The sequence below is a fragment of the Aplidium turbinatum genome, chromosome 5, assembly GCF_918807975.1.
Source record: "Aplidium turbinatum chromosome 5, kaAplTurb1.1, whole genome shotgun sequence".
NCBI lineage: Eukaryota > Metazoa > Chordata > Ascidiacea > Aplousobranchia > Polyclinidae > Aplidium > Aplidium turbinatum.
The window spans coordinates 32,425,723-32,437,236 of record NC_137476.1 but is presented as its reverse complement, the minus strand read 5'-3'; positions in this window follow the sequence as shown (position 1 = coordinate 32,437,236).

Below are 11,514 nucleotides of genomic sequence, written 5' to 3'. Positions count from 1 at the left end.
ATTTTGCGCTCTTTGGAACAACACACAGTGCACTGTGAAACAAAAATGCAGGACATAACAACAAGTAGGCGACATAAAGCAGGGAAGGGACATATTGTAGCCATCGAGTTAGCTGCTACGTGTAAATGGAGCCTATCTCATAATTTTGAATGTATCTCACAATTACTGTTTGCAAAAACGCCATTTCTTCGGCCTCTCCCAAAAGCATTTGCAGTGATACATTTCCTCAATTGCAAGTTTTGTCAATGAGAGCATTTCCATAGAACGTTTATTTCGAAACCAGGTTTTCGTGCATTTACCCAAGAGAAGATTTCTTATTGTAACGTTTTTTATTCGTCAATGAATATTATCTGCTTGAAACAACTGTTTTGAATAGTTTGTGGCCTACATAGCCTACTATTTTGATCGTGGATTGTTATTCTTCTTTGTAGAGCTGATAACGCAAAAAACGTTTGCTATTATTGTTTCTAATTAACAGCTTTGTGATCACTGGCTTTTCTTTTGTGGCATAAGAAATAACGCGCTTTGTATTATTGAGGTCAAACCAAACAAAGGAAACCAAGAGGATGTTTCTCTCTGCTCGCGCATATCGATGCACGAAGCAATTATGAGCTTATGGCTTGTTATCGCAATGTAATCCATTTCACGCTTTGCTGGAAGTGAGCTAGAAATAGCAAAAATTCACCAAAATCTTGAATTTACAAGAAAACTACACAACTTTTAGCATCAAATTTAATATCATCAGATCCGCCTGGCAATTTTAGGAAAAGTCAAGAAAAACCAAGTGCATGGCGTTACTGTGCTTCAAATAATCAAAGGAAATATGAGGGGGGGGCCAAATCTGGCCTCCCTTTGAGGAGCAAAGTGTTAAGAAGACAAACTTATTGCATAGGATAATTTTGGAATTATTCATCAAGAATGGGATGCAAAAATTTAGCTTTTGCCTCTTACCCAAAGCCTATCTCATGCGATCCTAGATGCCTAGATCAAAATTAAGTTTCCTACTCTTTTTGTAGACTCATACAAAAGCTACTGAACATGAAATACGTGTCTGAAATGTAAAGCAAAGAAAGTAAAATCGAAGAAAAGATGAAATTGGGTTAAAGTTTTATTTACCAACCAGCTTCCTTCATCAGATTCTAAATCGCAGTACACATCTAAAAACTTTCCTTTCACTAAAATTGTGTAGACTCCATTAGCTGTGTGTCCTTGCTTGGCTACATCATTGCAGTCATGTCTTTGAAAGGAAGTCGCTTTTATTTAAAAACAACATAATTAGACTCATAAATAATAATTAAGTTTTGAGCAAACAACACGTTTGAACTAAATTGAGTTAACCATGTAGTTAACTTGTTTAGCCCTTAAGTTATATTCATTTTGAAAAACCAAGATTAGGGAAGTGGTAATAGGGGATGTCCGATGACCCTGATGTTTCTTCGGTTAAATATGATCTGAAATGGTCACCACTTTTCAATGGCACAAGTTGAATTTCCAAAATGAATGGAAACTGATGCACCCCAGTGCAAATCATATTCCGAATCCGTGTGTTATTCTTGCTTGTTATTGCATGATTCTAATTTTTAAGCTTAAAGACCAAATTGGTGTCGGAAAAAATATTTTCGTGTAAGGATTGAAACTTTTACATCTGTACATGCTGTACAGTTTTAACACGTACTGTTTTAACACGTACTGCTTTAACACGTAACAATTAACTCAAATGAGTGTTTTTATTTTATACGATGTACCTTTTGGCCTGTTTTTCTGACTGGACGTTTTGTAGTTCTGCATCTATTTTTTTCCATTTGTTTTGTGCTGATAATGCAAGTTACAAGAAAAATTAGCTCTTATTACCATTAACGGTCAACTGATTGTTATGGTAGTTCTAGGAATCTAGGTATATTCATTACTTTTTCGAAATTTTCTTTGGTATAAAGCGATTACCTTGATTGAGCTCGTTGTTCATATATAACTAAAGGTTTAGACGGAATATCAGCTAAATGCGGTTATCTATAGAAAATATCGTTAACACAAAATTCCCTACCGGTTAATTGACTTGTATGATAGTGCTGATGTTAACAAAACCTGCATAATTTTCTACTTTCCGCTCCAGTGCAAGTAACTTGTTTTGCAACCTCTCCAACCCAGCACTGGTGTCATCAGCTTGTCCTCTTTCACCTTTCATACCTTGGTCACCTGCATTAGAAAAAAAAGTTTGATGTGTTACAAGTGAAGTGACAGATCCAGTCCCTATGCAACACAAACCATCATGATGACTTTCCAATTTCCTTTGCAGAGCAACAAACTTCTTGTACATGCCCAAGCTGAGAGTAGAGCTTACTGATGTGTGTACATACTTGTACTTAGCTTAGGTACATAATGGATCAGATCACAAAACCTAAGCATGAAGCAACTTTGTTTCCTATTTGACGTTTTAGTTGAAATACGAATAGGCTAGCTCAAACAATCTCTACAAGAATAAATTTTAAAGGATCTTTTAAGAATCTGAATATGTTCATGTAATTGATAAAATTCCAAGGCAGGAACTTGTCAAGCAGATCAGTCTTTTCATTGAATAAGCGTCTACTCTACAGACGTTAAACCAATGTAAAAACGAACTGGTTTTCTGGCTTAAAATGGATGTCATGAATATGAAGCTGCAAGCCAGCCCAAGTAAATACCTCATTTTACATCTAATAAGATGCACCAATGCATGCATTTATTGAGAAATGACAAACTGATACCTTAGTAAGCTCAGTCAAAGGAAGAAAATAAACCTACCTTTCAAGCCTGGCAAGCCCATTGGACCCTTCTTGCCAGGGGGCCCTGACAATACCCTTTCATCTCCACAATTGTCGTCCGGTCTAACTCCACAGGAACAAGTCACTTCTCGCGTAGCCTTGACAACCAGCCAACAAATGGTCAAGATGTTCACGGTGATGAACAATTTTAATGTTTTCATGTTTTTTGGAAATCCAATGGCAGTGAAGAGAATGTTAGTATAATTATTAAAACAGATTTTTTTTAACAATAACAATATCTTTACTTTGAACCCTTTGTAATATCACAGTGTTTGCTGATTCAATGTAAAAGACAACAGGAAGCAGCAAAGAAGCATATAGTTATCGAGTATGCAACTCTTTTCTATTTTGACGTTTTTTTTTACTGTTTTGTCAAGACGCAATTGCGTGCTTTGGAGCGGTATCGAACTGACGTTCTTTCGAACTTCGTGCAGGAGATCGATTTTATTAGCATCGCAAAAGAAATCATAGTCATCAATTGCGAAAGAAACGAACTTGACTATAAAATTTACAATAACCGTTTTACACACGCACCAAGATAGGTGAGATATCGATTATTAATATTTCAATCTAATTCTTAGAAGATAAACTAAACTTTCACTCGTAGCTTAATAAGCTTTTTAGCCTTTAATATTCCTTTTCATACTAAAATAATTTAATTAATGAAGAATGTTGCTGAAATGCATTTTATTCGAAAAACACATTCAAATATAAGAATCGGTGCATTTAACAGTCTGTGCGAAGATTGTGATTTTTTTGATTCAACAACTCATGAATGTGGTGGAAGAGTATTGGAAAGAGCACAGCGAATATCTGTTTTGTTTTCATTTGCAAGACTTGATAAACCTGATTCGCATAGATAAGTGGAATCAAACGGAAGGATATTTCCAATAGCTTTCCTCTGCCACTTTGGGATAAGAATTACACATTAATAGCCAAAACCCAGTGATTGATTTTTCTCTGAATAAGTCCCTTGGGCGAGAATCTGTTTTGAGTTCTAAAAATTCATCCTGCAATTTATTGGGAAGTTTTTTTCATCAACAATGTAAATGAATTTCGTATTAAATCAAGCTCATCGTCATAAATTTCAGGAAAATATCGTATGAATTCCAATTCTAATGCTGCTAGATGTTGCAAAATCAATTCTTTTTCCAACTCTGGAAGAACTAACTTGTTCTTTGCTGTGAACAACCAGCACCGATGATAATTCTTTAAACATGGCAACATGTTCAATTGTTCATTCTAATTTTTAATTCTCTTTCAATTGCCAAGCTTTCTGGTGAAAGCTTCCAAAGCATCTTTAAATGCTGAGGGGTATGCTACTGGCATCTGCTCCTGGAAGGGCCACCCAAGCCAGGCTGGTCGAAAGGTAGAAGCCAGACAAAACGTCGTACCCCGCGACCAGGACAGCAGAGCCTTCTAGTACCTTAAGAAAATCTCCTAATGACATCAATATGTCAATGGCTCATAGATACAGATAAGCCGTGTTGATGTGCAATCTGCTTTAAACGGAGGTGGCGATTGAATATATACCATATATTGGTGTTATTCCCTTGCAGTTTCAGATTTAGTTTATACAATGGACCAAACATATCAACCAAATAAGCAAGAAATCTAATCCATCTGTCATCACTCAGCAATCAAACAAATTCCAATTTTATTTAACGGTCAAAAATAATTTAAGCTCGTCTCTGAGCTCAAACACTCGCTTGGTTACGTTTCCTCTTGAAAGCCATCGAATATTTGAATAAAATAGAAGTAGACCTATGTGATGGTCTGCATCCATGTCAGTGCACAGTTGCGTAAATAATCGGGAGTTAAACTAAAAATAATTTCCTCGTTAACGCTCTAGTCTAGGCCAACTTACCAGGCTTAAAAAGGTTTACAATCCTAAAACCAAATTCCCCTCTCAAAATTCCCCCCTAGTGGGGAATTCCCCCCGGTTGGGAACCACTGCTCTAACCGGTATCCGGACAATTGCCCACGGACAGTTGCCCCCCGGAAAATTGGCCCCATAGAACAATTACCCCACAGAAAATTGCCCTCAGATAATGAATATCACATGAATAATAAAATTTAAGCATGACTTGGTGAAGTTTATTCATAGCTCGATGACGATTGGTGGCAACATCGTTAGTTGTTACACCGAACAAAGGAAAGGCAAGCGGAAGCATTGCAAAGCCAACGTCAGCCAGCTGCTGACTTTGGTCTGAAAATTCGTATGCTTCCAGCTCTGGCTTTCATTCGACCAAATAACGTAGTTAGTGCGTTTGAAACACTTCAGGATACCATGCAAACAGAAACTGACTTGACCGTAGATTACTTTGAAGATGTCTTCATCGGAAGAAGGCTACGCATCAACAGACTATCACTCTGTTTTCCGCGATCAGCATGTGGAGCATGCATGATCGTGAAGTGGAAGATCTTCCCGCACAAACAATTCATTGGAAGGATGGCATATCACCCTTCAAGCTAACATTACTGCATGTTATCCAAATGTTTGGAAGTTTATGGACGCATTAAAGAGCGAGCAGGTTTTAGCAACGGTAACAATTAACGAAATGGTTGCAGGATTTCCTTCACCACTACCAAAAAAACGCAATCAAGACTGTTCAGCTCGCATTGCACCCATTGTAGAAGACTATGAAAATCGCAATGTACTTGACTTTTTAAGATAAATCCTTCATAATTTACATTTCTAGTGGCGATGTTTATATATATTTCTGTCGCAAATAAAAATCAAACCATTAGCGCTAATTAAGAAAAAACTTTACTGCACTTTTTGATGGAGTTGTGCAATTGCCCTAGAACCGCTCTAACCGTAATCAGCTCCTTTGAATCGCTGGTCCACAAATATACTTCGTTTAAACTGATTAGATTAGTTGACCAGACAATTAAGTTTATCACCTTCTTAAAAAATTGTCTGTTGGTGTCACTAACTTTTAAGCGTCAACGAGCTAGGCCTTAATGTTGTAGCTTTACCATCATGTCGCAGCACGTAATCAATACCTTTACTATAATTGTTACAACAGTTGTTAATTCAATTCCATGCTGCAAATTAATTGGAACAAAGCAAGAGAGCTCTTATGCTCAGCCGGGTTAATTAAAGTAGGCTATTAAGTCTCTGTTTGGGATAAAACGTTCACGCAATTTAAATTGAAAGCTACTTCAAACGTTCGCATTAAAACATGTTTTCTTTAAAGGCTAAGCGTTTTGTTTGCTAATGTGACAATTATAACCCAAAAATTAAAAGAATACAGCAAACTGTATCGTATTTTTGCAAAGCTAATTACAATTCTATTAATCCATCACGTTTGCCATCAAATTTAATGATTATTGGCATCAAGACATAGAAATCATAATTAAAAGCAACAAATTATATGAAACTAATTAAATTGTAAGAAAGATTTTAAGCTGTAATCTATTATATTCTTATCTGTTGAGTTTTTAAGCTAAAACATTCTCCTTTTTAGGCAGATGTTCCTGATGCTAGAAAAGCAGGTACATTTACTTTTATAACAAAAAGCTAGTTTTATCAGAAATGTCTACGATTTTTCACTACACCTGTCATAGCTCATAGAATTCTTTCATGGTCTTTCGCTGCCATCGTTGCTGTGCGAATTATTTGTGTTTTGTATATATATTTTTTTATTCGTCAACAGAACAAAATAAATTGAACTGATGTTTTTCTATAAAGTTGATTGAAAATTAATAAAATCTTAGCGACCTTTAAAAGGAAGTTTCTTTGTTTTCATTTGTAATCAATATTTCGTTGTAATCACAGCCATGGCAAAACAATGACTGCTGATAGACTGCTGACTAACGTTTGCATTTCTAAGGTAAGCATTGATCAACAATCTTCTGTCTCAAAACTAGTTGAACATACATAGCCTTATAAAATATTTAACTTTAAGCCGAACCTTTGTGCGATGTACTTAAAATTTTCAAACGGCGCATAGTTTAGGGATCACTGCAGCACACAAATAAGGCACAACCAATATTTAAATATCAATCATGCTGTAAACTCGGAACCTTTCACGGACTTTGAAAACGTTTCGTGGCCTCCTTACGGGCCTGCTGACACCAGGTTGAGAACCGCTGTTGTAAAGTGTTAAAATATTAAGTTGTTGTGTTGGTGCCAGAGAAATACTTGTAAAAAAATCGTGTCACCGTTCTCTTGTTTTTTTGACAACGCTGTTTTATTCAATAATTAAGAAAATGCGTATCAGAACAAAAAATTGTCACGACATTGACTTGTTATAAAATGATTTTAAACAAACAAATATATATTTAACATCAATAGATATAGCACGTCGAAGATGATAAATTAAGACGGCTCATGATTATATTGCATAGATTTAAAGAACAGAACAGCTAAAGATCATGGATACGCAAGAATAAAAAAATAAACAAACCATTCCTTTTATTCACACACCACTGTTATCCGACTGTTCCTTCACAATCCATATTTCGAAAGTTGCATCGCTATCAATGATGAGTCACAAAATGTGATTGTTTCAGTGATAGATAAACTTAATAAGCCTACTCGAATTCCAACAGGACTCAGTATCGATAGAACTGTTCGATTCTCTACTAAATGCTACTAAATGTCTGCTGAATCAAGCTTGTAAATCACTTAATATATAAATTCCGTTGTGAAATTAACAAAAGAAATGTTATTTAAACAGATATAAGTACAGGTTACTCCTTGCAAAACATAAACAGAACACTCCATCCACCAATTATTGTAAACATTTTCATATGATCTTTAGTTATATAATCCAACCAAAGCTACAATATCACTCTTGAACATGAAAAAGTCAGTGAAGATATACGTCAAAGTGAGTTTAAATTAGAGAAGTACCAAACGGTCTCTATAAAACAAGTATTGTTCATTACATTTCTACACAGTACAAGCTCGATTTAGTTGTTTTTATGTTTTCATCTGCAAAGTACGTAATAAATTTTGCCATTAATTAACTAATCAATATTGCAAACAATAACAGCCATCAATTGAGAAAGCCATGGAATAAGTCAAGTGTTCTACATCACCAAACTGCACTTCTCGCTGGCATTTTGTTGCTCAACAGCACACTTCGAGAGTTAAACAAATAAACAATGGTTACTTGATCTTACCGCTTTATCATTTGAAGGATCGATTGTTTACTAAAAAACTTTCTGAACAAACAACAATCGTTAAGGCCAATCGGTGTTTGCTATGAAAATTAGATGCACTCATCTCAAAATATAATAAAAGACCTATTGCTTTTCTCTATATCTTTTGACGTCTCGCTAAAACAAAACTAATACACCTACATAAAGCTTGCATACCAAGACATCTTTCATGAACTCTTTTAGTTAGAAAGCTCTGGAGATTAAATTTGAAAAAAGCAAATATATATTGCATAATTTTGTTTGGCTACAGATTGATTTCATTTGCAGATATGCCACAAACAGCAATTATTGAAAACTAATATGCAAACTCTTCTTCCACTCACAAGTGTATGATTTGAACAGAAATGCTGAATATATCACGATCATAATGTATTTCTGCCAATTTACCCACGTACGTTTCTTGGAAGATATAATTTAATACGCTTATTCTGAATATGTTTGCATGAGAAAATGATTACTGGCTTGACGTTTTTATAACGTTAGCTTAAATCGTTTTAATCGTATAGTTTTTTCAACGATCGTTAGCATGCGGATTATCTTCTTTACTCTTAGCTGTTAGTTTTAAACAACAATTCTTAACTTGCAGTTTATTTCTGGAGGTACATTTGCTTATTCTTGATTCATGAGGGAAGATCATTTGCAATAAACCATCAGTACCGGCAAATAATGGCAATCTTGCACTTTTCACTAGTGCCGAAGCTGCTTGTACCACAGTGAAATAGGATTGCTTTTTATGTAATCTTTTTAAGTGCATTTGAATTAATCTGGTGACCTTGATTGATAAAGAGTTCAAATGTCCAAAAAGGCTAAAGAACCTTTTGTCTGCAATGTTGGTTTGCTTCACTTAAGTTCCACTATTGATTTGTTTGTTTGAGTATTTTATAAAGGCCATCCCATTGTCGGAGTCAGATGACAGCTACAATGGGAAGATTTTTTGATTCGTTGTCGTTCCAAGAAGGGTTATTGGGCAGTTTATGAAAATATGTTTTACTATCACGATATCAAGTCCTCATTTCCACATCAGGTCGGGAACCATCTTCTAGGGCTGTTCGAAACGAGCGTTTTCAAGTTGAACCGAAACGAAATCAACCTGTTTGTGAATATTTCTGTTCCGTAACGAAATCAAGATAAATAATTTTAGGTTGAAACGAAACGAAATTAAGTCAAGAAATTTCTCTTCGAAACGAAACAAAATATTCTTGTTTCAAAGAGCCTTAAAGCGAATTCATTTTGAAGTATGTGTTTTTGTCACTTTTAAATTCTTAAATTCTTGTACGTTTTGTTTCGAAAGCAGAAGGAAACGAAATGGCTTGGATTTTGAATTGAAACGAAATTCTTCATTCAAAATTTATTTTGAAGGGAAACAAAACTAAGACCAGGAATTTTGCTTTGAAACGAAACGAAATATTTCGAAATTTTGAAATCGTTTGTTTCAAACAGCCTTACCATCTTTCAATGGAAAAGGTTGTTTTGTATGATATTCTTGATCTGCAACTGTTTTTGCTGTGATTTATGAAGTTCTCTGCTCTTTGCTGTAAGAAAGTTTAGCCAAGGCTAAGCGTTTAAAAAATTGCAACTCGTATCTTTCTGACGTTTCTTCCTATTCGATATGTTGTTTCAACGACAGTTACCATTGAACAATTTATTTTGCTTAAAAAATAAAAGTAAGTTGTATCTGATGCCATTGCAGCTGAGCCTGTTCGACCATCAGCGAATGATCGCGTTCAAAATATTATGTTTCTTTTTCATTCGAATTATATGTAAAAATGCTTCTTTTCCACCACAGCACTTTAGTGGTTCTTAATTGTTCCAATCCGAAGTCGCCGATTTCGATGAAGGTTAATCTCGGCCTCTCTTGATCTCAGAGCACACAAAGGAGGCACGTGTTGAAAGTGTAACCAACATTAAATATAAAAACCACTGAAGTCCCGTCAAAAACCGCTGTAATAATTAAATATCCTTTAAAAGTATGTTAATGATAAGCCTTTCATTCACCTTGAATCATATGTAATACAGTTTTCAAAAGTTATAGCTCTTTTTAGATTATGCAATTTTCGCATCCACATAGTCATAAATTCAGTGTTTTTTAAACGCTGTTGTGATTGTGTAGTTCAAACATGTTCTTGTTAAACAGTGGTCGTGGGTATCAGTATATCTTGCTGTATAACCGCCTTTCGTATCCCCCGGGAGAGGGAATAGGGTCACGGCTGCTTAGGGCCCCTCTTATTTCAATTTGTTTAATGTTTTTTGGTTATTTGAAACTAAAAAAAATGTTGTTAAGGAAGCTCGATATTCAATAACTTAAATCACGCATAGCCCTGTTTACCACTTTCCAAACTCCGGTTAGTGGGCCCACATCTCTGTTTAGGAGCTCACGCATATTTAGTTGGTGGATTGTTTGCGTTAATTTTAAATAAAAAATGTGACAATACTGCTAAAAAAAAACACGAATTTTGTAGCTTAAGCAGCATCCATCGGGTTTGTATTGATCATCACTTGGAATGACTGTTTTAAGGGACTACCTTTACCGAAATTACACATTACTCCTTGCAAAAAACAAAACTCTGGTCTACCAATTATTATAAACTTTCTCAATGGGCCTTCATTTATAAAGCTCAACAAAAGCTACAGTATCCCTGCTGAACATAAAAGAGGCAGTGAAGATACATGTCAAAGTAATTTAAAATCTGATAAACACCCAATGGCTTAAATGTTTTTTTTTTTCTTCTGCAAAGCGTGCAATTAAACATTGCCATTGATCTAGATTTACATAATTACAATCAATAACAATGAATCAGAAAAACCATAAGAAATTCAGTATTTTGCTCTCCCAAACTGCTTTTTTCGCCTGCCATTTGTTTCTCAATAACACAGCCTGGGGGTTGAATACAATCATTGCTTGAATTTGATGTTTCATTGTTTGAACAGTTGTGTTTTACTGAGCTCTGCGGACAAACAATAATCGTTGATGTCAATGAATTTTTTTGCAAGGAAATTTAGATATATATATTGTATATCGAAATAAAAAATGTTTTTTCTTTCACACAACATATTGCTCCTTGCTATATCTTTTGACTTCTCGTATAAACCTAACTAATAGCCTATATCTACATCAAGACATCTTTTGTGAACTCTTTTTTGGAAAGATCTGAAAATTAAATAAAAAAAGACTACAGTGCAATGTGACATAAATACTTTATTTTAATTTTTTGTTTATCTAGAGTCTAGACGTTGGCTTCTTTTGCAGCGATGCCACAACAACAATTCCATTTTTTGTGCAGATGTTTCTCACGCTCAAAATATCTTCTGGCGAAATTTTTCTAATTTTATTTATATCTAACGACAAAGTTAAACTGCAATTGCGTATGGTTTGAACTAAGATGCTGAATATATCACGATCGTAATGTATTTCTGACAATTTATACACGCACGTTTCTTGGGAGATATAATTTAATGTGCTTCTTCAGAATATGTTTGCATGCGAAAGTGATTGCTGGCTTGACAGTTTTACAATGTAAGCTTGAATAGTTTAATAGTTTAG